Source organism: Eptatretus burgeri, chromosome 14, assembly GCF_056783735.1.
Source record: "Eptatretus burgeri isolate ZD-2024b chromosome 14, Ebu_testis_v1, whole genome shotgun sequence".
Lineage (NCBI taxonomy): Eukaryota > Metazoa > Chordata > Myxini > Myxiniformes > Myxinidae > Eptatretus > Eptatretus burgeri.
In genome coordinates, this window is record NC_140974.1 from 24,076,390 (window position 1) to 24,082,389 (window position 6,000).

At 45.5% G+C, this 6,000-nt stretch overlaps 1 protein-coding gene across 4 annotated transcripts in view; it reads right to left on the reverse strand.

Moving 5' to 3' along the window:
- The window catches only part of LOC147012792 (potassium channel subfamily T member 2-like), a 316,478-nt gene that overhangs the window by 305,962 nt on the left and 4,516 nt on the right, over positions 1 to 6,000 (reverse strand). The window lies entirely within an intron of this gene.

The window sequence follows — 6,000 nt, forward strand, 5'->3', positions numbered from 1 at the left end:
ATCACAAGGTTTTCAGCATTTAACTCAACTTTACAGGATATAAATTGTTAATTGATCCAACATATGGCACTAACACATGATGTCAGTCGTGCACATTGTGTATAGATAACATCGGCGAATTACAAATATCCAATTGTATGACATCTGGTTGCAGATCTAGTAACAAATGAGTGAAAATTCAATGAATTGTTTTTCTTGTCAACTTCGACTTTATACCGAGAAAGGGCATTGTGCTCTGATGTAAGGGAGGGCTGCTGACCGCATGTGTGCTCCGCATGGCACAACCAAGAACGATGAAGGTATTGGAAATTATTTGAGAACAAATATAAAATAACAAATGACCGTTTTTACAGCCATTTTTCCCTGCTGTGCAGGGGTTTGGCTTTTTCTTGAGGCAATGTTTTATGGCCGGATGCCCTTCCTGACGCCAACCCTGGTCGCCTCTTACGACACACAGGGACATGGTACACCTATTCTTACCGGGGCATACACCGGGACCAGTACACTGGTACTCATTTCGCCGACCTCGGAAGGATGACAGGCTGAGTCAACCCCCTGGTGTTAATTCAGCAGCCAACGGGGCTTGAACTCAGGACACTGGGATCCCAAGCCACCACCCTAACCACTAAGCCAACACCAGGCTTATTTGAGAACAAATATGCTCATTTCAAATCCCAGGATCAGTAGGGTGGTTTGGTTTGACAAGACCAAAAGCCGTGCGATGGCGTGTAGCAATAGTCTGAACCACAACACTGTTCCACAGCGCGATACGCAATATTTGAGTGTGGACCTGAGACATTGCTGTACGATCATTTGTGCGATGGAAAGTTTAAATAATCCTGACACTTTTGGTAATGATGAGCAGCTATAGTACATACCTATTATAATATACATCCCATCTAACAAATAACACTTTTAAGGAACAATCCCGTTTTGACAAATACTTTTCAACTTGACTTTCACGAACAGCAAAATGTTAAAAATAAATATCAAAATTTCATTCATCCAGGACAAATAAATTGATTAAATCTCTTCCTCGATTGTGATCACACTTGCCTTTCGGCTGTCTCGTCTCGGTTTGATTCCTGACCAAATAAATATAAACTCTTTGATTGGAGCTTCACAAGTATCACAAAGTGTGATGTTTCTCGGATGGACATCAAGTTGAGCATCCTGTTCAGCTGATAGGCATTAAAGATACCATGGTGTTCCCCTGAGCAAATTACCACCAGGCCTGACCAACTGGATCATGAAAGACTTGGGCCAAAAACTTTCCCCGATGACCCCACAAGACAGTGGGAAGTATAACAGTGCTCTGTTGAGTACATATCTCTACCAGCCTGAACAGTCCATGTTTTGTATCCCACTAATGGGCTGGATCTGGATCCAGACCTGAACCAAAATCGAATCGGCTTGTTCTCGTCACATAACCAATCATCCACCTAGTTTTGTCATAACTTTTCCACCACTTTTTGAAATATCGTTTTTAGCCACATCTCTCAAAGGTGAAGAATCACATAGAAAATTAAAAAAAATTATTCTCTCTGGATCCAGATTCGGATCTTCACCAAAATCGAATTGATTAGTCCTTCTCACACCTAACGTGTCCACAAAGTTTCATCCAAATCCGTTCACAACTTTTTGACACATCATGCTATGTATCACTTTTAACCCAATCACTAAGTGGTGAAGAATCACATCAAAAAAATTCTCAAATCCCGATCCGGATCTTCACCAATAGCTCATCATTTCTTCATTGTCACACGTTCAACCTCACCACCAAATTTTGTCTGAATCCGTCCACAACTTGAGATATCCTGTTCACATACAAAGACAAATGAACACACAGACAGGGGTGAAAACATAACCTCCACCTATCTTCAGTGGCGGAGGTCATAACTGACTATTGTAGTCGTCGTAGTAGTAGTAGTTGTTGTTTCTATTACGGCCAAACAGGAACTGCAAGTTGAAGTATACGTGGCATCAGCAGGTGAAATATTCCTTTCCTTTGGCAATATGTCATGATAACACACCCATTTGGGCATGCCAAATTTATGGACATAGTGGGCTGGCGGGATGGAGTCACAGTATGATGACATTTAATAATAAAAAAAAAACCACCACGATTGCAAAATGGTGCAGAGGTCACTTAGTCGTCTGAGTTGTCTAGTCTCGGATTTATAACTGACTCAACGACAAACACAAATTGGTGATGAACAGGCATCATTGAGTGTGCCTTCTTTAGATGGATGTCAAACTTGGTGTCTCATATCGTAAAGATTTTATCATGACTGATAAAGATCCCACAGTGTCTTCACAAGAGCAGGCCATTCCTAACCTTACCTGTGAATTTCAACATTGGTGAGGTCACCAGTGTCATATGCAGACATCGCTACAAAGACCCACTTTACCCATATGTGCAGCACTGTGCTTTGAGGACCGAGATGGAGCACTTCCTTCCCGAGGGAGAAAGGTCACGGCTAAAGCAAGAGCAAAGACTTCTCTAAAGTCCATAAGTAGAGTTCATAGAACCCGTTACCCCATGCAGTGTTCAAATATATACTTCAATTTAAATATCGCAAGAAAAAAATTCTGGAAGTTTGGCACTATTGAAGCAGTCTTATACACCACCCCCATTTAACATGTCCAAGTACTGCTGAACGGAAGGATTTTGGAAGTACAAAGAAGGTGATTTGTGTTTAAGTACATAATTCAATTGAGATAAAATAAAGATTGTAAAAGTCAAAAAATAAGTTAATTCCTGAATTTACCAACATTGGTGCAGCATCTTTTACCCCACCTTTTGTAACATTACATTCGTTCTTCGTGACTGTTGTTTGTGTCCTTTATGACGTCCTTACAAACAGTAAGTTTCCTGTTTGGAATGATTTTCAATTTTGTTGGACTGCCAGACTGTCAGACAATAAAAATGTCTCACTCCTCACGATGTGTGATCGGGATTCTTCCTTCATGTTGCTACACCTTTCCCAGCCACTGCAAAACACAGGCTCTAGCACAGGAGTTAACAGCCTTCACGTCGTCTGGTCGGCAAGGCTCTGGTAAGAGAGGGCAATCCAGGAGATGCTCCATTGTTTGAGGAGCCTCTCCACAGTCACAATCGATAGAACCATTTTGATTACATCCCCACTTCTGCATTCGGACGCTGCAGCGTCCAACTCCAGTCCTGAGGCAGTTGAGACACAGCCATGTTGGCCACGTCTCCCTTTGGCAGGGACTCATCAGGGTCGAGTAACGTCTTGTGAGGTCTTGATCGGAGATGCGTTGACCAGGTCTCTGTCCTGCTACTGTGGGGGTTACCATCCAGGGGCAGAACAGCATGAAAGAAACTATTCCTGGATTTCAATCTCTTGGGAACTGTTGAACTGTTGAACTCACGTTGAAAGAGTCGGTGGTGAGAGTCACGTTCCTGCTGGGGTGTTTTTATTTGTGAGGAGACTGCTCTTCTTCCTTCCTTCCTTCCTTCCTTCTATACAAGTGCTGCTTCATCAGGATGAAGATTACCGCAGTTCTCATCGAAGGTGAAGCAATACCACATAGTGATCGGGATGAATTCAGAGACAGTACGATAAAACTGCAGGTTTGTTTTTCTGACGTGTGTTCAAAATATAACATTCAGTTTAAATAAGCTCTTCCTCAATTATAAACTGATGTTTGTAGCCAGACAGACGGACGGTCAGACGGACATGAAACAATTGCTTAACCCTGCTTTTCGCTTTGCGTGCACGGAGGAACAGCAGTTACAATCAACCAACAAGACGACATAATGTTTCTGTTCGTTACGACAAGACTACACCATATCCGATGCTAATTACATTAAATCATGTGGTTTAAATGCATTACAATAAAACCTAAACCTGCAATTCCTCTTTTCCACACTCTCACATGACTTCAGCAACCGAATCAAAGGCTCCTGATATTGCTCATGAAGTTTTGTTAATACTCTCTCGATGCATACCAAAAAAAAAAAAAAAAAAAAATTAGGAATAATCAGAACCCCCCCCAAAGTGATACCTGCTTGTAGTTGTTGCCATCATGGTTCACCTTCTGCCCTGATGTTATGATGACACATAAGGTGCACCTTTGTTCATTAATAAGCCCCTCCCACATGAGATGACTCAAACAATTTGAGGGCTCCTCCTCGAGCATGCTCTGCCAAATACTGAAAAAAACCTCAAAGATGTATAATGGAACTGCGGTGGAACCAACCCAGCATGGAAAGCATGAAGGGAAAAGCGGTCGAGTGGAAAGTGGGTATTTGGTTACAGATTGCCTAAATTGAAACTGAAAGATGCACAACAGAACACTTTCCGAACAAAAACAGCAAAAGCATATAAAAGCGGAAGGAAAAATAAAAACAAACTGAGATTTAGTTCGGAAAAAGCAAGAGGTAAACCATATTTAACTAGAAGGGCACACGGTAGAGCACGTACCTCCGCCACGTAATGCCTGGTCCACGAGAACTTATCGGGCCCAATACATTTTTGAAACATCATGCTATACAGCACTCTATCGTTTTGGCCTTATCTCTCGATGGTGAAGAATCACTGTAAAAATCAAATAATTCTCGTATCCAGATCCGGGTTCGGATCTTCACCAAAATCGAATCAATTCGTCCTTGTCACACACCGAATGTGTCCACAAAGTTTCGTCTGAATCCGTGAACTTTGAGATATCGTGCAACATATTGTTGCGAATTCGCGCCCGCCGGCGTGCGATCGGCCGCTCAACTCGAATGGCGGCCGCCTCGCCCACCGGAACGGACAATTCCGTCGTGACCCTCTCGGAACAACGCCGGGAGCCAGTCACGGGTGGGGGTTTAACCCCACCAAGACCGTGCCAATTGCCCACCCGCACAGGATAGGGTTGCTCGCCAAATTCGATCTACCTAAGTACCTGCGCGGATGGTCGACCGGGCGATCGTACCACGCCGCAGGCCGACTCCGGACACAACGGACCGCTTAAGCAGTTCGTTCCGTGCTATCGGGATAACCGAGCGGTGTTATCGTCGGCCTCGACGGTTCCGATTAATTATCGGGCGTTTTAAGCCCACTACGAACCCTTTTACATGAAACAGGATGGAGGGTCAATAAAGAAAAGACAAAGCGAAACGGGAAAACAGTTCACACAATGCACATTTATTACGCGACACACGGAGAGCACACATATACAGCCAAACAGTCAGAATGCACCTATATCAGGAAAACAAAAGAAACAACGACACAGAGTTACAACCGAATACGCGTACACACGGCAACACTTATACAGTTCTACTTTACAAGACACGGCGCCGACACACATTTACTCAAAAGCAAAGGAAATAAGCCACCCTCTTAGACAAGGGGGCAGACGGACCTGAAGGAGCGGCCAGGTCCGCGAGACCGGGTGGGTCCTACCAGCGTCCTCGTGGCGCGTTGGCGGACGAGCCGCAGACGTGGCCGCGTGGCTGTGCCCCGACTCCGTGCTCCTTCGCGGGTTTCGTTGGCACGACGTTTGGAGTGGGGTGGGAACGGGGCCCCCTTGTTGCACGATCTCAGCGTGGGGGAAAAGGGGGAATTGTTGATGCTCTGGGGGAGGGAGAATGGCTGGCTGGCTTGGGTCCCGCGACGAGCGATCTCCCGCCGCGACCTCGTCGCCGACCGCCGTCCTTCTCGCCTCGGACCCGAGCTCCTTGGCCTCTTCCCCCAACTCTCCTCAGCCGACTGCAGAACCCAACTCGGTGCCTTCGCCACCCGACTCTGCTGCTGCCACACTCTGCTCTTCCAAACTGACTCCACCACGATTCGCCTTGCGCTCGGCATTTTATAGGCTGGCAGGAGAACCATTATGCAAATATGCTCGGGGGCGGAGCCACGCTCGCCCATTGGATGGGGGAAAAGTGGGCATGAACCTCCCCTGATCCTAGAATTTGCATATTTCGATTTCACATGGACCCGCCTGGAGGCGGGGCCAAGCCGCTCCGCGCTTGCTGATTGGACGGAT